Here is a 22,532-nt window from a genome sequence, read left to right as displayed (position 1 = left end):
TGGTTTCTGAATTAGAGTATTATACTGTTTATGTCGAATGATAAAGGCGAGAAGGCTTCTTAAGTAATTATGACATTTTGGCATTCTTAAGTATGTACTTTACATGACCTATTTTACTGCTCCTTGTGGATGATTTTTTATCAAAACATTGTGCTTTTATGAACTATGTGTATTTTAGCTCGCATAAAGTATTTTGACTGAATCAGAAGACCTATACCATAATTCTGCCAGCTACATTCTGTTAGCAACATTAACATTACTGTATGCACAGAGCTAGTGGACAGCATCCCTATTTTAATTTTACACAATGGAAACATTGTCCAACCCCACCTCAAGGGAGTTCAAAAAAGATAAGTATATATATTTCACAGGATCGGACATTTCAGACCCCACTTCATATTAGTTTAAATTAACCCCAAAACCACCAAGTAAATAGATGCTTACTCAAACTAAACAAATACAACTATGTTCTTTATCGGTTAGCCCTGAAAGATTATGATAACTGGAAGGACACAATTGATTTGAAATCTATTTGGGGTACGAAGTCCTGGCAGGTCAGGGCACAGAAATCTTATTTTGAGCAGATTTAATTCCAACTCAAATTATAATCCTAAACTAAACAATCCAGACTACTTGTCTCGGGTTGGCAGTAATTAAAGAAATTAACACCCCAACTATTCTTTCAGTGGCCCTCTTTATTGGCCAAGTTCAGCAAATTATACTGAAGAACAACTGAATAGAATAGTGCAGAATAGTACCTTTAATTCCACATTTTCCAGTCTGGGAGGGTGGTCATTGTGGCCAGTGGAGACAAGTGGTTGTCATGCTTGTTTTCTCAATTCCACACCGGGTTTAAATCAAGCAGACCTGATACCCGATATCCCCAGTTTAAATGTTCTAGTATTGTTACCACCTATTCTGTGGGAAAAATGTTTCAACTATTGTTGGAACATTCCGTACAGTATGCAGTGAAACACTAGCTTTCTCTCAAGTCGTAGGACATGAAATAATTAGATTTTCTTTTTGGTCCTTAATCCCAATCTAAAAGATTTATTTATGCTAGTTATAATGAAATGGTTGCTTCTGCATGTTTAAGACAAATTGTCAAGAATAATTTGGAAAAAGTTCTAGTTGTCAATAATAGTATTAATACGTTGTCAACTTGTATTAACAATTTGATCAACATTGTTTCGTCTGTTATTGACATTGTGTAGAGTGACATATCAACCTTCTGTCATGGTCAAAGTCAGCTTAGATCGATTATTCAGTTTAGCTAGACATGTCAAAGACTATCAATGGACGAGTTCCATGGCATCACTTGAAATTTACTGATTTGTGAACGCTGTTTAACTTTTTCAAAACATTGTATTTATTGAATTTCAAAATTAGACCGTAAAGCAGTCATCAATTGCATAATCACAGACATTCACAGTGTTAGCTGTCATATAAATAAACAAATGGGTAACAGACTACATTTGCCAGCTCTATTAACCATAATTCTTGCAGTGTCTGTTGAGAGTTATGCGTGGGGGCTTCTCTCATGTGGTGTTTCAGGGGGGGGATCGAATAGAGGTTCCTAGTGTTAAAGTTTGAAGATATGTACGGAAGGGTGTCCAGATAGCCATAGGGCGGGATATAGGAGGTTTCAGGTTAATGTAGTCCTCCCCAGTGACCTGACCGTGGCTCATGGTCTCCATCCAGTCTGGTGCAGTGGGTGATCTGGCGCTGTCCCCAATGCAGGGCTATCTCTCTTTTGCCCAGCAGTAGCGTCAAAGAGACTAAATGCCATTCTGCGTGCAGGACATTTTGGGGGCATCCCAAGAGAGCAGTCGGGGGTCATAACATGGGCATTCAAGTCTGAGATGTGGGAGTATTTGGTCATCCAGTAGTTGGCTATCACTGGTCATGTTCAGGATCAGGTTAGGTACGCAAAGCCCGCACTAGGGCGTTACATTTTTTTACATCGATCAGATCTGGAGGGGTCAAATTTAACAATATCGACTGAGGAGAGGTAATATCTATGTAGATACTTAAAGTGTAATAACTTTTGTCAAGTTTGTGGAAACTTTCGATTGGTTTGCAGCAGTAGGTCCATATTTGGTCCAGTAGCTGCGTTCCTAATTTTGCCTCCCACTTCTCTCATGCTCGTGTAGTGGTTTTAGGTCTCAGTGCCATGCAAGAATGGTAAAGTCTAGAAGTCATATGGCTCATGTTTGTGGCTTTGATCAACATGTGCAGTGTTGGAAAGGCCTTCGGTGATAATAGCTATGTAGACATGAGGGAGCGTAAATTGTTAAGTACTCTCTTGAAGATGAACAGATCCATATAGGTGATATCTCGTGTTGGTATGGGGTCTGTTAAGTGTAGGACATGTCCATTTGGAAACAGTCACCCAGCATGTGTAATGCTTACCGGTCTAGCATGCGTTTGACCAACATCTCCTTAGTAATAGGGAGCCATGGGTTACTGGAAGGGGAAGATCTTCAGAGTATAAGGGTCTCCGCTTAGCACTGCAGTCATTGCATTCTGTGTCAGGCCCAGCATGTGTGGAGACAGTTTGGATATCTCAGGTCACCAGGGGTATGCCTTTAGGTAGCATCTGTGAGGAGTAATCCTTCTAATTGTGCGCATTCGGGGCAAATGTATAGGATGCGTGCATCAGGGGGATACCACCAATCAGTACAATGACACTCAGCGGCAATGTAGTAGAAGCAGAAGTCTGGGCCCCCGAACCCCTCCTCGTTCATATGGGAGCGTGATGGTGTCCCAGGAAACTCACGGATGTAGGGTGCTGCATAAGGTAAGGGATAGGGATGGCCGTGAATAAATAGAGGAACTTGGGAAGTAGCAACATTTTGATTATAGCCATATGTTATGTCATGGAGAGGGGCAATTTAATCCACCGATGCACTTGTGTCATGAGGGAGGCCCCGGCAGGATCTCTGTCCCTGTGTATATACACACCAAGATATTTAGTACCATCTGCAGCCCATAGATTGGGGAGGCCTGAGAGTGATGTATGAGCAAAATCAGTCAGTGGGAGGAGTTCTGACTTAGTCCAGTTGACACAGAGTCCTGATAGTCCTTATTGTGCTATTTCTTGCATTAATTAGGGGAGGTTTTCTTGTGGGTGCCGAACGAAGAGTAATAGATCATCAGCATATAGGAAATAAACAGGAGCCCATTTGTTAATTGTAGTCATCAAGGATTGTCCTCCAAGATGCGGACAATGGGTGCATTGTGGCTATGAAGAGAAGTGGGGGGGGGGGGAAAGACAGGGGCCACCCTTGTCAGGTGCCTCAGAATATAGAAAGGCATCCGTGAGTGCACCGTTGATGCATAGGTGAGCCACGGGTCTGATGTATAATAAATCAGGGCCAAGAAGGGGTGGGGGGGGGATGCCCAATTTACAAAAGACTGCATGTAGAAAGAGCTACTCTAGTGAGTCAATTGCCTTTTTGGCATCTACTAAAGGTACTGCTGCAGGTGTAGTGGAGGATACTTTGTTTAATACCGAAAATATAGTACTAAGGTTCAGGGAGGTCGACCGGTGGGGCACAAATCTAGACTGAACTGGTGCAATAATCTGTTCTATCAGCAATGAAAGCCTGGTAGCTAAGATTTTGGCTAGTATTTTTTGTCTAGGTTTAACAAATAAAGAGGATGATATGGGGCACAATGGCAGGGACCTTTAACTGGTTTTAGTATTACTGTCAGTACTGATGTGGAGCCAGCTGCAGCTTGTTAGCTTTGTAGAAGGCTCCTGTCAGTCCGTCAAGTCCCGGTGCCTCAGAACCATCAAGGGCTGAGATGGCCTGATTTACCTCTTCTAACAGGATAGGCTCATTCTATAACTCCTGATGAGCCTTCGACAGGCACACCATTGTGATCTCCTCTAGGTACAAGGTAATCTCGGAGGGGTCCCAAGTGGTAAGAGCAATGTATAGAGTCTCGTAGTAGCTTGTGAAGTCTTGCAGTATGTATTCCACCTGCTTATGATGGTGTCATCATCAGAGTGAAGCTCTGTTATGTAGTCCTGATGGTGGTCTGGGCATAGTAGGCATGCCAGTGTACACCCAGGTCTCTCGCCATACCCGTATCTGTGGGCATTGGTGTGTTTACCCATGTACAGGATCTCCTGATTAGCTAGTTCTCCAAATTCTACTAATAAGTCCACACATTGTTTTAACTGTGTTGCCTTTGTGTCTGCAATGGTGTCTTCGAGCTTTCTAATTTCTGTACCAAGCGATTCAGTTGATTTCGGATGTACTGTACATCTCCAGTTTGTTTCAAAATGCACACTCCTGGAATCTACAGAGTTCCCAAAGGGTGGCTTGAATTGATACAGTGCCAGTGTAAAGTATTCAGTGATACCTGTCAAATCGCTTGTTTTGAAACACCGGGTCTTGTAGGGTTATTCCCTTGAAATCGCCAGCTAAAAGCAGCTCGGCATCCATATGGGATTTCTAATGTGAGCATGACGGGGCTTTGGTTGACAGTGTACTGGAAGCACAGAGACATTGGTTATCCACAGGGCAGCACTTTTAGATAGGAACCAATAGTCCACTCAGGTCCCGATAGAGAGGGGGGGGGGGGGGGGGGAGAATGAGTGGAATGTGTGTCCGGGTGTATGTTGATCGCACGCGTGCGCCAGATGTCCATTAAAAATATGCATGGGTTATGTGGCGGAATGCTCCTCTTACTTACCGCTGAAACTTTTACCATGGGTATACCTTTACCACGCATGACTTTGCGTTGTAATGGCATGCGTGGTAAAGGTATAGTCATGGTAAAAGTTTGCGATGTAATGGTATGTCGTTGTGAAAGACATTGCGTAGTAATTAGGGGTGGGCGAAATTCACTTTCGCAAATTATCGCGAAAATGTTAAAAATCATCGCAAACAAGCGGAAATATCGCGAAGATGCGCCAACTTACCCCTGCGGTTGCTCGCGGGCGCGGCCTTCTTGTTTTCACTTGTCTCATGGTGCATGATCGCGAGAAGAAAGACGGGATAGCGCGACGCATGACGTTACTGCGGGCGCGAACTGTCGTGAGACAGCGCAAATGGCTACCAACAATCCAACATCTCGTGGAGAACGCAACCGGATCGGGAAAACTTGTCGGCGAACGCGGGGATTCAGGTAAGGCGATCGCGCGCACGCGAGAATGTATTATTTTACAGCGCGAGCAAGAAACAAATTATCGCTAAGCTGCGGAATGTGGAAATTGACATTTTCACGCTTTACGCGGAACGCGAAAATGCCAAATTATCGCAATTTCCGCGAACGGAATGGAATTTTGGCCCAGGCCTAGTAGTAATACCCACGTTATAATGGCACGCGTGGTATTGGTATGCAATGTAATTAGTCATATTCGACTGAATGTGTCTGCAGGATCCGTCTGGTATTGTAGTGGCCAGTAATTGGCCTTCTCGGCAACCGTTTTTAGGTCTCGCCTACCCAGCGCGCATGCACTGCATAGGAAAGACCTTTAGCTGTCGATTCCCTCTTTGAAGCAAAAACGTGCACGCGTTGCATTGCTTTGAATGGCAACGCGTGCACGTTTGGCGTTTACCTCGCGGGAACGAGCGCCACCATCAGGTAGCAATTATCGCGCTCGCTCCTGAAGGTAAATGTTGCCTGCTCTCGGCCGCACTCCACCCTACCCCCTGCTGGTTTAACTTTGAGCACGAGGCACGCGGCCAATGCTTGTTTTTGTCGATGGTCTAATACCGGAAGTGAGACACCCACCGCTATAGTTAATCGTGTAGGAGCAGCTCGTATTGAACAGGAAGTAATAAGCGCTATGTAACAGCAAAAACTGAAAGTTTCAAATTATTTCTACATTTGGAGGACTTCACATAAGCACCGTGGAAAAGCAGAGCGGACGCCGCAGTTTCTTGTTTTTTTTTTAAGGCGATTGCCCGCATGGGTGAGAATTTATTTAAAGAGCATTATTAAACTCTTCTGTTGATGTGGTTAGTGCCACATGCCTCTCGAACAGTTCAGTTGGTTAAAGCCCCTATTGCAGAAATCGGTTCGCATCCTGAAAACTAGAAAGTCGGATCCTAGCTGGGCCAACTTAATTTTTCACCCTTCTAGGTCGATGAGCGAGGCCAATGCTATCCAGAATAGCCACAGGTGTTATTTTTAGAGTGCTACTAAGCTCCAAGACTGTAGCACCAAACACTAAATGAAAATAGCTATTACTATTGAAGACACAAAAAGATGATTTGCCCTGGAAACATTTGAGGGTATTGGGTAAATAAATATAAATGACCGTCGTTTGATGACGTTGCTGTTGCTTCTTAGCCAGAATCAGTAGGATGCAAAATGTAGATAAGTGAATAGAAACAAGTGGTTGGTTTGCTGGACAGGTTCCATCCTTTGATTTGTTTATGCTCAGTTAGTTCTTCTAAATTGGGAATGTGGCTAAGTCTCATGTGCTTTCAACTGAATTATTTTACCATGAGACAAAAGAGAATTAATTTGTGACCAACAGATTCTGTTATACACTAATTTCTGTGATGATGTGAGATCTGAATATCCCTACGGTGGCCTAACCGGTTCCCAAACCTAATGCAGCGTGTGTTGTCTAGTGAACCGTTGGCAAACTACAAGGTGATGAAATAAAATGGCTTATGACTTGTGTGTAAAGTTGACAAAATATGACAGCAGCGGTTGGTCTTTGGGAAAGCTGTATTCTTTTAGTCCAGTTCAGTTGGGTCCCAGATAATCCTATCCGCCTCAATCAGCAGCAGCCAGAAGACACTGATTATTTATATATACTTCATCTATTTGAAGGTCTTGCAGGGCTCTTACCTGCATGCTTTGTCCAGAACTAAGTCCTAAGGTGATTGGGAAAGGGGATGCTTTTAAACGGTCTCTTCCTTATATTAGATGGGCCGCCCTAGCTAGCTTGAATGTCCAGGTTTTGAGTGCTACCAAAAGGAAAACCACTTTTCATATTTCCTGGTGTAATAAAATGTCCATAAAAATTACTATCTTGGTTTAAAGTGTTTTTATGTTCGTAATGTCCATGTTTTCATTTATGCAAATCACACCCAAGTGGATCACGAAGATGGAATCGTAAAAGCTAAAAATCTAATATTTTTCCTCAAAAAAGTAAGATCCTTCCTGGATGTCACGGAGCGCCCTGAAGCTTAATAACGCCCAAACCAAAATCGCTATTCTGGTGGTTGCTCAGCTGCTCAAATCTGACCTACCTCGTGAGACCTTATCCTGAACCCACTGACTCCATTGAAATCCTGTGCATCCTTTTCCATCCCCCGCTTCCTCTGGTACTATATTGCTCCATCTTGTGATTTTTCAGCTCGCACTGTGGGGGCAGTTGTTATATTCCCCGTTTTCTTCCCCAGTACATCTCATAAGCATCTTGTTTCATAGAGTGTGGACTTTGGAAATTGTTCCTAATTATGCTTTCCCCAAAAGGTTTATAATGCGATTAGCGTATTCAAGATAGTTCCCATGCCAGCTTTGAAGTTGATGCACCATACATTGACCGATGGTGGCAACTGAATTAAGTTTCATTACTTCACCGAATCTTTGCTGAAATCGGCCCCACGTTCTTCAAAACCAAGAATCAACTTCACACAGACGGGAAGTGCGTCTAATTCCACAGAGTGAGACTTAGTGGCCGAGCCTTCTCTGTTTAGGTTGCCCGATTATGGAACACATTACATTTTGCTGAATAGGGCCTAACCACCAGTGCTTAATTTGAGCCGGTGGTGTCCACCGGCACTCATTTTTGGGTACCATCACTTATAAAATTCACTGAGAGGAGGAGAGGGAAAACACAAAGTGGAAAGGAGGAGGAAAAGAATAACGGAAAACCTGTCACATAGGGAGAAAGCAGGGACCCATCATAGTGTGAGAAAGGGGCAGGGTGGTGGATTAAGGAGGCCTGAGATGAATTGAAGACTACCCAACCTTTGTAATTTGGAGCACTGACATTAAATAGTACCTGCTGCAGGTTTCTAATCAGAATTATGGTCATTGGCTCTCATAATTAAGCACTGGTAACCACCTTAAATGTATGAAAGCAATTTAAACATTCCTTTTTTAGGTCTTGCCTGAGCCAGCATGCATGCGCTGCTCTGTGAGGCATTTAGTAAGGGCTTTAAAGTTTGGAACACATGCTCATGCTTTTGTTTTCTTCACCCGCTATTGGCCTTTGCATGAGTCTTTCTAAGAAAGAAAGTACGCAATTGGCCAAAGGCAGGTGCATGTCCCGCCTTCTCTCTGCCCTGGCCTAGGGTCCGTGCGCGGCTTTCCTCCCTCATCATGGCTCATTAAGCACAGCATGCACTTTAAGCGCCAAACGCCGTCGCTTTCACTTTCGCGTACCGCGCTGGTTTTATTTATTTACTAGAGCACCGTAATGCCTTTCTGCACAGAACAACCCTCCCACCTTCCAAACATCAACCAGAGCGATGCCGTGGCTTTTTTCTTTTCTTTGTGAGCCACTCTCGCTGCAGGCATGACGCGTTTCTTTTTTTTTTATTAACGGAGCATTGCGCTTTGAATTTTAAATGCAGTACTGGGCTGTACAGAGCCCTTATTGCTGTGCGTGCGCTACATGAACGGATATAATAGGCTCTTGCTCCACAAGGTCTGCTGGCTGTTTATTTAGCAAATTCATGCAGCGCAAACTGAAATCAAGAGTAGTAAAGACCTTTACAAGACATCCATTTACATTACACAAGAGCACATTCACACAGGAGTACATTGCCTTTTAGAAGGCTCGGGAAATTAACTAATTTGCCAGAATCACACATTAGTAAGCCAACGCAGTCACTCGAACAAGACCAGCTTTCGCATTTGATCATCATGCGTGATCAATTAATCTCCCCATGGTCCCCCGTTTACTAAAACGGGGTGCTAAGGAACATTCACATGCACTATAACAAAGGACCACCCCGTTAAATCTGTTTCGTGTTCTATCTACGCGCTGTTTTTTTTATCTAATATTCAGCCTCTTTCTGCTCTCCCATGTGCCTCTTCAAGATCCTCCTCTCCATCCGCATTCTGCCAGCACCCTCCTATCCAATAGTCGTCCACCACCACCACCATGTCCACCACCACGTCCACCACCACCACCACGTCCACCACCACCACTACGTCCACCACTACGTCCACCAACCACATCCACCACTACGTCCACGTCCACCACATCCACCACCACATCCACCACCACCCTCACGTCCACCACCACCCTCACGTCCACCACCACCCTCACGTCCACCACCACCCTCACGTCCACCACCACCCGCACATCCACCACCACCCGCACATCCACCCGCATGTCCACCACCACCCGCACGTCCACCACCACCACCTGCACATCCACCACACGGTCCACCACCACCAGGTCCACCACCACATCCACCAGGTCCACCACCACATCCACCACCACATCCACCAGGTCCACCACCACATCCACCAGGTCCACCACCACCACGATGTCCACCAATACCACCTCTTCCACCAACACCACCACCCGCATGTCCACCACCCACACATCCACCACCCGCACGTCCACCACCAGGTCCACCAACACCACCAGGTCCACCAACACCACCACCGCGTCCACCAACACCACCACCTGTGACAGGTAAAGTGTCACTGAAGGGCAGGGGTAATAGGAGTGTCAACCCCAGCTGTACATGGGACATTTAAAGATGCATTGGGTGCGAGAAGACGGGAATAGGGGCTAGAAGTATTACACCAGACCCAAGATACATTTTGAAGAGGCGCATTTTCACAGGTGCTCCTGTAAAAGCACTGGCACCATCTCTACCTCAGTGGCATACCTGCATGAGGCACTGACTCAAAACAAGCATTGGCATAGCCAATAGGTCTCGCCTTTGGGACCTTATAAGCGTTTAGCCATGCAACACTTGATGTTGTTGCACCAAGGATATTGTGCTGGATAACTAAACACTTATAACGTCCCAAAGGAGAGACCTATTCGCTATGCCAATGCTTGTTGCCTTTGCCATCTTCGTAGCTAGCTCTGTCTTCCCGGTACCAGCATGTATTTCACAATGTCCGGTGTGCCTAGAGGTCATCCTTGTGTTCTGAGTGAAAGAGTATCAAGGGGCCGGTATCTAAAAACTAATAGCAGTCTTCCGCGCTGCATCTCTACCCCGATGTAGGGGGGATATGCCCATGAGGTCCTCCAGAAGCCCCCCCAGCCTCTGGTCAGCTGGTCCCCAACAAGGCTGTAGCTGGTCTTGTCTCCCCAGGGCCCAGAAAACTGTTTGCTCAACCGCAGTGGGGGTCTTGGAGAGGTTGCTGGAAGGGGGATGGAGGGGGAAGGAAGTCTATATGTATTCTGCCAGTTCCAACCCCTGCAGGCCCAGCGGCGGCTAATGGCAGGTGTCCATAGCTGTCCAGTGCCTCAGAGCATGGTCATCGAGGACAGTGTGCTCAAGATAGAGGCAAAGTTCAGTTTGTAAGCCTGCATTCCATTTCTGTGGCCCTTTTTTTTAAATTAGAGGGCTTGCATGACCTACCACCACGTCTGCTCTGTGTGCTTTATCAAGGGACCCGCAGTGGTTCTCTGCCACGTCTCCTAGCCTCTGCATCCCAATAGGTTATCACCACCAGCCGCCTTGTATGATAATGCGGTCCTCGGACCTCTGCCATGTCTGCGGCCTCGTGTCAGTGGTCCAGTTCACCCGTGGAGCCTCCCGTCAGTCGCCGCAGCCACCAGCCATATCTCTGCGGTCTCCCATGCCAGCGGGTGCTGCTCCCAAGTGAGGGAGCATTTCTCACAGGGCCATGCAGTTGGCCACAGCCGGTGCAGCAGTGGGGTACTGTAGCCGGAGGGCATCACTGGCGGGCGTCTTCTGACGTGGCTGAATGGTGCAATCCCTGCCTCATGCTCACCCATAGCCCCTGTCGCTGCAGGGCCACCAAAGCCTTACCAGGCACACACACTCTCCTCGGGGTTCAGCACATCCGGCACAGGCCTCTGCCAACATTCAGGGTGTCCAGGCTGCCTGGGTTCGCTGTGCTCCTATTCTAGCCCTCTGGATGGGTCTTGGGCATCTTTTTACGGTGGTTGCAGGATGATTCAAACTGCAGTTGTGGGAGCTTCACGAGTTAGCGGCCATCTTGGTGGATATCATGGCCACCCCTCCTTTACCTTTCAACTTAATACACAAACAACAACTAATGAGTAATGACCATGAAAGACAACCTACTGAATGCTGCATTTAGAAAAATCGAAACAACTCCCATTTAAAATAGCTCAGATGCCTTTGTGGGTGTGGGTAGTACACGGAATTAATTCACTCCCCATCTCAACATTTTAATTCACTGCTTGCATTAAACATTTTGCCATAGGTAGATACAAACCCCTTGGGAGCGGCTTCATACATGAATTATGGTCATTACCCATTACATATCGTTGGGAATGTTCCAACAATTAAGTTTTTATAACTGAAGAATGGGACTACTATAGGATGCTCACTTTAGTAAACAAGTTAAAATCCATGGCGCATTTAACACTTCAGCCCCCTATTCGGCTTCTTTAAAGGGAATCCCAGTTTCTGGAATTCTCCCTTCCATAAAAGTACTTTATTTTATATTGAAGGTTTTGGCAAACACATAGATCCATACCTGGCAAATCATACAGTATACAGATTATACAAAACTTTGCATACTCAGATTAGTGTCAAATCTTACTAATTACCCTATCTATAACCCAGTTACAATGCATCTGCCCAAAGAGGCTAGCCTAAAACAAACGATATAAATACATACAATAAAAGAAAAAGAAAGAAATGGAGTAAACAGTGCAGAAAAGCGAAGCATTATACTTTCGGTCATTGATTATCGTCCATCAACATAGCATCTTGATGAATTCTCACCTACTAGCCATAATTACAGTCATGGAAGGAGGAGACTATCCCACATTGGACTGCTGTAGCATGAAACATGTGAACGGGTCCCAAAAGTCTTTAGGCCGAGACGCCTCCGGGAGCGTTTCTGTATATATGGGCAATTCTTTGGAATATGTGATCTTTCAGCGATTGTAACACTTTTGGCACGAGTATCCCTCCCCAGTGCTTAGCTACTAATGGTTTCAGCAGTAAGGCAGTGACAGAGACTATGTGCCTATTACAGGGCTTTAGTTTCTTTACCAACCCCAATAAGCAAATCTCAGGCACACAGTCCACTACTTCAACTATCATTGCCATCAATGTGCAAGTTGCAGCGACCCAGAAGCCATGAACTGGACCACACGTCCAGGCCAAATGTACAAAGTTGGCCCTATCTGTCCCATATTTCGCACAGCAGGCATCCTCACGCAAATCGTATTGTTGCAGTCTCTGCACCGTATAAAACGTTTGATGCAGAAACTTAAACTGAATCATGCGGAGGTTGCAATTTTCCGTTAGGCGGCCTGTAGGCAGACGGCATTTCACCCAATCGTTCTAAAGCAGAGGGCTGCTCAGTTGTTCATTCCATTTATCCAAAGAGTGGGAGCTCTGCACCTCCGACTCCCTTTGCGAAGCCGAATACAGCCTAGTGATGAGACTCTTTGACTCCTCTGTAGATATCGCGAATTTCAAGGCTTTTAACTTTCTCAGCAATCCTGGGAAACCTGGGTCCTGCGCCCTGACAGCCACGTGCAGTCGGGTATACACAAACTGCTGCATGACAGAATGTGGAAACCCAGAAGTAAAATTGTCAAATCAAATAAACTGGCCATCAGTATACATGTCCCCCATTTTGGTAAGTCTCGCCTCTGATAATATGCTTAGAGAACCAGGTGCGGCTGGTGCACAGGGGCAAGATGGGCGTCGCCCTCCCACCCTGGGGGATTCATAAAATGTGAGTTGGAACATTGAACAGCAAGCAATAAAGTTTGCTGGCTGCTCGGTGAATAAACATGTTCAAATACTTTGGTTTTTTTAAGGGGGTGGGGGAGGATGGCCCTTGGCTCTGCTGCGCATGTTTTTTTTGGCTGGGCGAAGATTACTTCGACCTGGAGCCAGGAAGCAGGGCAGTGACGATACACAGGTGGGCAGAATCTGTGTCTCACAGCCAGGATAGCATTTGATTTTGGGCGTTCTTCGTAAAGCCCAGGGAGGAGTCAGAAGCTCCCCATTAATGCCAATGTTAGGGGGCAGGGCAATCCGGCTTGAGAATGTAGAAGTGGGGTGTGGCAGTGCCTCTGCCTCTTCCACAACGAGACCGAGCAACAGTTGCTTAATATAAAGTGATTGGTGTGCTGGGGTCTGTGGGAGGAGTCTAAATCCAGAAGTTTCCAGTCCTGCAGTCACGAAGAGCCCGGCTCGAGATGATCGTTCAGCGTCCAGCGTAGGTGACAAATGTTAGGTAAGCGCGCTGGGGCACTTTTGTATTGTATTTATCTAAGTTAAAAAAATGTTCACGAAGCCTTCCTGGGGAGCCCCTTAGGGAGCAAGATCTTTATTTAGGAAGGTAGTCTGTTCCTGTTAAGTTAACAGGAACAGACTCCCGTTAAGGAGTCGACAATTCTGACTTTCGAAACTCGAGCTAAGCTGTAACATGAGCAATGAGCATGACCGTCAAGGGCTCTGAAAAGAAAGACTGGGCCCCATAGATTAGTGATTTGAATGCTATTTTTTCAGTATGTAATTTCCAAAATGGTTCAAGGCTAAATCGGTTAAATTACTCTCAGTGGAATGGAAAGTTAATGCCATCGTACAGATCATAGTATTTTTGTTCTGCTGCTCCAGACATTTCCCTCGTGCACTGCTCGAGTATTAGAGCTCTACTTCAAATTATATCATAACCTCTCCAAACACCAAACCACTCAGGCTAATAATGTTATCCTATTAAACAGACAGAATAGAGCCCCCACCCCTATCCCCCCAAAAGCCTCAATTACCATCCTCCCCGATTATCGGCCCCACCATCCAACAATCCACTGTTAAATACAGTATTTGTCATGTCTACTCGATTAGATGCAAAGTGTGTATTAGAAGTTTTTTTTACAATGCTCTCAAGTAATGGTAATAAAAGAAATCTCCCGAGGTAAAGATGGGTAATCAAAGACAGTATTAAGGCAGTGGAAATCATACAAATGTCATCACACAATCTGGCTTGTGTCATTTAACATGTCCAGAGGCACCCATGAGTTGAAAGGCTTGCGTCTCAGCAATCACAATCAAAAAAAAAAAAACAGAATGATTGCAATTGAAGTGAAAAATGGCAGATGTTGTATCGGCGCCATAAGACACAGTAACAATAATTCAGAATTAAAAATAAAACAAGTTACAGCACAGCAAGAAAATTAGTTATCCAAACACACCAACTAAATATAAAAAATAATAAAGGATTCCATTTATTTAAAAAAGGAAATTCAATCCAGTAAAACGTCACCATACCTTAAACCACATTGACTTGAGTTATATCCTGTATATATATCGGTCAACTGGACGCATGAGGCTGACTTTCAGTTTCTCTTTATTTCAGCCAAGACAGAGCTTTCAAGTATAATAGAGCCGTGCATGAGTAGCTCATCCATGCTATTGGTTCTCTTTGCATTCTGCAACTTGTAGTTCTGATTTTATAGGGGGATAAACAAGAACTACAAGTTCCAGAATGCAAAACAAAACCTGGAGTGGATGAGCTCCTCACGCATGGGCCTGGTAAACTTGAAGCACTTGAAGGCAACTCATTCTAGTGATATTTTCCCAAATGTAAGCATGGGCTTCAAGGCTACTGTGGCCGTTGTAACTTTCAAATATAGCAGACCGCTGTGGCATAATTTGTTCTCTCTCACTAAGATGAGAATTAGGTCACAGCGTGGCATTATACAATGCTCAGATAATGTCCGTCAAACACTTGCACCAGCCGCCAGAAAGCAGTCGGCTCAAAACAAATTCCCATCGCCCCGCAGTTCATCGAATTACATTACAGGCAGCTTCTTAAGGCACCTGATTGAGTGTGCATTGTGCAGATAAAAAAGGCAACATTTGAAAATGAGCGTTGAAAAGTTCTGAGGGGTTTTACAATCCAGCTTAGTAGAAGACTGGCAGAGTGCATTGAAACCGGTGCTACGTGCATGAAACAGTGGTAAATAGCAGAGGAGAATGTTGTGTTCTGTTTATTGTAGTTCATTTTTTAGTTGAGTATTGCACAAGGTTGCCGACGGATTTTATGTATTGTTTGATTCATGGGCAACTGGCTGTTAGAAGTGTATTTTGTGATGAGTGAAATTTGCGCTAGATTCAGTGTACTTTGTGCATGAATCTAGCATGACTGTGTGGATGGGAACTATGCTGTGTACGGGTGGACGACGTGGACTGTCCTAATTCTCTTTATGACTCCTAGTCTGGGATCCGTGTCAGTCAGTATGCTGGATGGTGTAAGGGCTGGGTTGCCCAAGTCTGTAAGTTTTGAAACACTACACTATGATATGGCCATTATTATGCCTCCGTGTGCCAAGGCCCCCAACAATCATTCTACACCTGCAGCTGTAGGATCACACAGACACCCTCACATGCACAAATACAAGCATGCTTTCGCACACACATATTCTCACATGCACACAAGACCTGTCATCCCCTCAACTTAACTGGAAAGTGGCTGAGCTGATACAGGATTTGCAGCGTTTCCACGTAGATCATGAAAATACCACAGGCAGAGTGTCATGGGCTCCCAGGGTACAGGAAGTAAGTGTGGGAGCCACTAGAGAGGAGCAGCAATTCCACCAAGGCAAAGCAACATTGCGCAAGGCCATCAGGGGTCTGGTATTGGAGAAATGCAACCAGCAGCTCTCTGCAGCGGCAGCCCCTGGCAGGAGAGTTCTGGGGAGGTGTGGGGTTAGAAGAAGGGGTCAAAGTGCTTTAACTGGGGCGGGGAGAGAGGGAGAGGCCTGAGACAGCTTTACAAGGAGGGGCAAGAAAGGACAGGGCAGTAGATATTGGAGCTGCACCTGCTCAGGCTGGCGAGGTGGCTAGGGGCATAAAGGGATAAAGTCTTTATTCCACGAATGCCATGCCATTTCTTTTTGCAGAAGTTCTAGTACCCAGGGACTCCAATCAAGCACAACTACAGCCCTCCACTTCCCCCCAGGACCCAGCCTCCAGATCCCATGCGAGTTGACAGCAGCCTTCTCCTGAACCTCAACCTGCCCCTGAACATCCCATGATGACAGAAATAATTATTTACTGTGGAATGAGGAAAAATGTGTTGGAACTGGGAGGCTTCCTGTGCATGTTTTCACCATTAGCAAATATTGGCCAGAATCTCTGTCTGTGCTATCAGTGTGCGCCGGCAAGGCCTCAAGGCATCTCAAACCAACACCGCCACAGCAGGGCCTCATAGCCACCCCAACTAACACCATCATGGCAGGGCCTCAAAGTCACCCCGAACTAACACACCGCCACAGTTTATTTCTGTGTTCATATGACAGGTGAGACTGGGCTTTGCCATTCATGTGCATTTTAATTTGTCCTATGTTGGGCTTGAGCACGTCATCCGTTTCTTAGGTGTTCTTTGCCTACATCACATGGTTTGTAGTGCACTATGTAGAACAACACTACAAGTTCCAGAATGTACTTTTTAAAACCGGGCATAGATGCACAGATACCACTTTAAATGGGACAGCTCGATAGTCCTGCTTTTTTGGGAGAAAGAAAAGGGACTAGTTGCAGTAGCCACAGTAATGTTCCCTCCCTTTTCCCCCAGGTATCAGGTACATCCAGTATATCCATAGACCCAGTTGGAAGTTCCCCCTTCGTGAAGCTCTGGGGTCCTCCTGTTTGTGATAGACTGAGGGGCCTCTCATGCATTTCATATTTCTTTTAATGTGCGTTTCATGTTGCTTTTTTATATTTACTTGTGCTTTAAAATGCTATATTTGGATCCCTTTTTTGCAACAATTTGCAGTAAATATGTGGTGTAAAAGCCACCATTTGCATCCATGTTTTGCAAAATTTTCTTGTGGGGGAGAACCCCCGCACCCTCCTTTTGCAGTTCAGGCTCACTCGCTCGTTATACTACGATACAATTTTTCGCCTCACCACTTTCAAAATCCACCAGCCACCCCTGTAGAGCACCCACCCCCTGAGTAACTGAGATATCTGGATGTGCCTTGAGTGGCATAGAGGGTACATATACGTTATGGGAACCCACCCGTTTATTTAAAGCCCCTCATGCCCTGACAGTACATGCAACTGTGTAAACATTTTGCTCATCTTTTAAGGTCTTATGCTGCAAGACCATAGCGGTCAGTGGTGTCAGATACGCAGCATACACTTCCACTGCTAGGTGTGGAAGATAGCGTTGGGGAAAGAACCAGTAATGAATAAATTGGGCTTGTGCACAAAGGTAATATAATGACATGCCCGGAACAAGTCCCCCCCCCCCGTTAAATGGTAATACAAGTAAGGGTGGGCGCAGTGCTCCGCTCCGCCCGCGGTGTGTGCGTAGTGCTGCCTACTTCGCGCTTCGCAAAGTAGGTGTAGCAGGCAGACTACGCACACACCACAGCGGAGCAGAGTTGCCCGCCCTCATTTTAAAATTACTTAGAACCTTAAAAATAAAGAAAATTACTTACCTGAGCTGCGGCGTCCCGGGGCTCCATCTTCCTGCTTCCTCACTAACTTCTTTCTCACAAATGCGCATGCATTGGCACCCGCGCATGCGCACTTCTCCTGAGAAATGCGCACGCGCAGGCACCCGCGCATGTGCATTTGTGAAGAAGAAGTTAGCGAGGAAGCAGGAAGATGGAGCCCCGGGACGCCGCAGCTCAGGTAAGTAATTTTCTTTATTTTTAAGGTTCCAAGTAATTTTAAAATGAGGGCGGGAGGGAGGCGGGCGGTGCGTAGTGGGTCTACGTGGAGTGTGTGGGTGCGCGTAGATTTGGGTACACTCCGTGATGCTCCGCGTAGCCACACTACGCCCAGGGTTAAAAACAAGTGTTTCCCAGCTACACCAACCATACCAAACAAGACTGTATAGCCTGGAAAGTAGCTCTTTAGCTTTAAGGGGGAATGCTTACAAACATGTATAGTTACTTAGGGAAAATGGTCATTTTGGTTAGGGCAATTCTGTCAGCCAGTGACCGGGGGGGGGGGGGGGGGGGGGGGAAGAGGGGAGCCTAGTCCATCAGGCAACCTGTTCGCTTAGATTGGTGATCGCCCTACAGTAGTTCATGGTAATCACGGTGTCAGGGTTTCGTGTACCCATACTCCCGAGTACCATACTGGGTCCTGAGACGCGCTGAGCAGATAATCCAGCTCGACTTGTGCAGTGGAGTCAGTAAGCAGGAACACTGTAGACTTATTCCAACTGATGCCAAGCCCGGCGTATCTCTCGAAGCACACATTCTCTCAAAAGGGGTGCCAAATGTTGTGCAGGGACTTTGATGTATAGCATCAGGTCATCTGCATATAAAGAGATTGCTAGGGGCCTCTGCCTGAAAGCCAAGGCCTCCGCAGCATGTTTCTGTCTTATATTACATGCTATGGGCTCCAACGCTGGAGAAAACAGCAGCGGGGATAACAGGCATCCCAGCCTAGTGCCCCTATAAATAACTATTGGATCAGAAACCATCCCATTCCCCCATATCCGGGCTATCGGCCCATTATAAGAGGTGCACCCATTGTAGAACGAATAGTGGGATCCCCATACGCTGTAACACCACAAACATATAATCCCATCACAGGGAATCAAAGGCCTTGGCTGTGTCCAGTATTACAGCCGCCGCCGGCAACTCGGCACTCAAGTGGTTCAAGACAGCAAAATTAGTCCGGAGGTTGTGCGTGGTGGAGCGTTTGGGTACAAACCCAGACTGATCGGGTAATACAAGCTTGGGAACCAGAGGAAATAACCTATTATCAATTATTTTTGCTAAAACTTTGGTGTCCAGGTTAAACATAGACAGGGGCCTGTATGGTACACACCTGTTGACTATCTTATCAGGCTTTAATAATGTGACGATTAAAGCTTCCTGAAGAGAAGGGGGGGGTGGGGGATGCTGGTCTTGGATGCCTCAGCATATACCTCCAATAACCGGGGGGCCAATAGGTCTACATACGCCTTATAAAATTCACGTGACAAGCCGTCCAACCCTGCTGCCTTGCCATTGAGGAGTGACAACATAGCTTTGCTAAAGTCATCAACTGTTACCGGCTGCTTGAGGTATTCCCACTGGCCGTTCGACAACCATCTGAGCGCGATATCATCGAGGTATTGTATAATGTCTGATTCTGCCAACGGTGGCACAGGCTCTTATCATTTAGTAAAAAACTGCTGGAAGGCCTCACTAATGCCAGATATGCTGTACTGGGGGACGTAATCTTTATCTAACATGTCTACAATATGCTATCGGCTGTTTGGGGACCGCAGCTTTCCAGCCAGCGCTCGGCCAGATCTTCCCCCCCTCCCCATATTGTCTGGTGACCCATCACCTGGACCCATGTTGTGCCTCCTGCTCAGCCGTTTCATCATACTCTGAGACTAAGTCCCTGGTCTGGGACAGGAACTCAGGATTCAATAAACATGTGTACTCACATTCCAGCCTACGTATCTTGTTTTCCAGCATGTTCAACCAAGATCTTAGTGACTTTAAGACACCAGCTTGGGCCCAGATGCATTCCCCACTGGACTGCAACTTTGAAGGCCTTCCACAGTGTGCCTGACCCCTCAACTGCGCCCTCATTCTCAGAGAAAAAATTGGTTCCAAGATTGGGGAGGCTATCACTAAACACCTGATCTAGCAGTTCAGTTGGTTGGAGGCACCTTTGGAAAGCTGGCTTCGAAAAGGACAGCACCTGTAGTTATAGCATCACAGGGGAATGATCAGATAATGTCCTAGCCAAATGGCAGACCAATGTAACCCATGTACTGACTTCCCTGGACACTAGCCAATAATCCAATCTGGACCATGTGCTTTGTACTGTAGACCCTAATGTACCCTCCCTGGCTGCCGGATTGCGGGCGCGCCAGACATCCACAAGCCTTTCCGTCTCCATTATCTCACTGATTATTTGTGCTACATGTTTGCTGTGTCCGCAGACCTATCCATGCGTGGATCTAAATGCACATTCAAGTCCCCACCCCAGATCACTTCCTCAGGGCGCATTGCAGCAATGTGCCACCAAACATCATTATAAACAGGGGATCGTTCACATTAGGGCCATTCACATTAACAAGTAGTAGGCGTGTGCCCCTCAAACAACCCACAAGAGAATCACTCGCCCTTGATCATCCATTTCAGAGCTGGTTAACACAAATGGAGTGCCCTGCTTAATAGCAGTACCCCTCTCGAATATGGAGAATAGGGTGATGCAATCTTAATCACAGCCCAGCGTGTGCCCACCTTCTGTTCCATATATTTAGTTAGATGTGTCTCCTGTAAAAGGGATATTTGAATAGCATTTCGGTCTAAATACGCTAGCACCTTGCGGATCTTTTTGGGATTGTTCAGACCCCGCACATTCCATGTCATAAATCTAACGGACCCACCAAGACCACACATGTGTTCTCCATAACCAGCTAGTCCATTGTTGACATCAATCATGACCATAGAGCACAATGGAGCAGCCAACTCAAGTATTCTGCATTGCAACTGCACACAAATATGAACAGTGTATCCCCCCTACCCACTTCAGCATCCCCAACTTGCCAAAGCCATCCCAGAAACTAAATAACAAAACACCTAGGAAAACCCTGGCGTATGAATAGATTTAGGGTACGCCCATGTGGGGACACCAGAGTGCAATCAGCTTCCCAGATGTAAAGGGTAGTGGCCAAACGAAATGTAGTTTGTGCTCATCAATAACCACAATCATGTACATGAGAGCTATGTTCTGATCACCAATCATTAACTGTATGCTATAGCACACGTACATTCCAGCATTATTAGTAGAGAGGCAGCTGAGCCACAATACAACCAGAGTTCTATGTGCACGCTCAATGATCAGCATCGCAGAGAGGTTCTCATGGCCACATATCTCTTTGAGCATGTCAGACAAATCGCTCCAGTCGCTCAGTGTTGGTTGACTCCAGCAGGCCAGTAATTTGCAGGTTGTTGCGCCAAGACCTGGCCTCCAGGTCTTCATTTTTTACCTGAATCACTGCAAGCACCTTTATCATGTCTCGAGTTTTTGATGTCACATTTTGTATACTGTCTTCCGCATCGGATATGCGCTTCTCCGCCTCCCCCTAACCTGCTTGGCAGACAGGTTATCCATTCTAAGGTCCAGGGCATCAATTTTACAGTTTATGGATTGCAGGCTCCCCTGCATGGCGAGAAGTGTGGCCTTTAACGTCGAGGGAGTCTGAATTGGCGCCCCTTCGCTTTTTGCCTGACTTGCGAGCCTCAAACTTAAGGTGGGGCTGATTCTTGTCAGTTTTGCCCATGATAGAAACCAGTGCGCACCACAGCCAACACCAACAATGCACATGCTAGCAATTAGCACAGGTACTCAGTCCAACAAAGAATCGGGCCCAAGCGCGCAGTGAGGCAGATCACTTTCACAAACATTTGTGATCCAATATGGGCGCGGGCTCCAGACTCCTCACTCTAACTCAAATCCACCCAGGACCCTGCCCAGGGCAGCCTCTATGTTGCCTTACGGGATATACCCCTCCAGCGCCACATGCCAATTGAGGATTGCCCCTTAGGAATGTGAGTCACCGTACGTGGCCCACGCAGCCCAATGTTGTACCACAGTCCCAGGGAGTGGCCCCTGTAATGTCCAGCTCACTCTGCCCCATGCGCATGTTTATACACAAGCAGGGTATCCGGCCCGGGGGGGGGGGGGGGGAAATCACTTTAAGGTGCAGTACACTGCTGTACAGCCTGCGTTATTACTGGAGCCCTCCCTCAGCACCACGACGGGTAGCAGTCGGTGTTGCACGGCCTCAGCCATCGACAAAGGGCGCCGGCCTCCCTGCAGTGTCCAAAAAGCCTGCCTGATCACTTACGGCCTGGCAGGCTCACCCAGGTACATTCCCAGAGTGCACGCACCTATCTGGTGTCACGGAGGCCCATCAGTGGCCTGCCGGCTGCCGCTCCCTTGATCTGCCAACGAAGCTGAACACGGAAGCCAGCAAGCACCGTTCAAGGCGGGGGCATTCGCCGCTCCTCTTACTGGGTCTGCTATGCAGCCCCCGCCGTCTGTCCTGGTACCTGGAGGGAGCTGTGCCTGGCTGAGGATCGATCGCCCGGTATCAACAGATCCAGCCGCAGTCAGCTCCTCGAAACCGGGCCTTCAGCATCGCAGCGAGCCACCATGTTGGCCGCCAGTCCTCAGAGGGAGTAGGAGCAATTCATGGCTCACCAGGTGGGTTTGCAGCAGAGCGCCTCTTGTGATGCTCACAGGGACAATGCAACGTCCCTCACCAAAATTAGTCGTCGGATGGCAGATGTAGCGCAGGATAATGGACGGTTAGTGAGTTTGGCCGGCAGAGATGCACTAAGGCACAGTCATCTTGCCGTGCGCCCTCTAGCGCCCACCATCATAACAGTACTTTCGAATGGTAGTTACCTCATG

At 46.7% G+C, this 22,532-nt stretch overlaps 1 protein-coding gene across 1 annotated transcript in view; it reads right to left on the bottom strand.

Moving 5' to 3' along the window:
- The window catches only part of LOC146812627 (uncharacterized), a 463,433-nt gene that overhangs the window by 345,772 nt on the left and 95,129 nt on the right, over positions 1-22,532 (bottom strand). The window lies entirely within an intron of this gene.

This window comes from Triturus cristatus, chromosome 7 (genome assembly GCF_964204655.1).
Source record: "Triturus cristatus chromosome 7, aTriCri1.1, whole genome shotgun sequence".
Taxonomy (NCBI): Eukaryota; Metazoa; Chordata; class Amphibia; order Caudata; family Salamandridae; genus Triturus; species Triturus cristatus.
The sequence above is the reverse complement of the archived record's forward strand: the minus strand, read 5'-3'. Positions and strand labels throughout refer to the sequence as shown.